Genomic DNA, 259 nt, shown 5'->3' on the forward strand with positions numbered 1-259 from the left:
TAACCTAAATTTTGATATAATATATAAACAAATAATTCAAATAATGAATGATTACACTCCAAAAATGTCAACGTCTTTCAGGGATACGTGAATCTTTTAACATCTCCCGAATACTCCAAAACGACTCATCTCAAGATTATAGAAATATTTTAAACAGTCTGAACTGAATAAAAAAGATCTCTACAGTCTGTATAACTTTTTCATTGAAATCACAAAAATGTTGTAAATCTGAGCCAGTATATTAAATATTACCAACATT

The sequence above is a fragment of the Centruroides sculpturatus genome, unplaced genomic scaffold (assembly GCF_000671375.1).
Source record: "Centruroides sculpturatus isolate CEXI.00-Female unplaced genomic scaffold, Cexi_2.0 scaffold1920, whole genome shotgun sequence".
NCBI lineage: Eukaryota > Metazoa > Arthropoda > Arachnida > Scorpiones > Buthidae > Centruroides > Centruroides sculpturatus.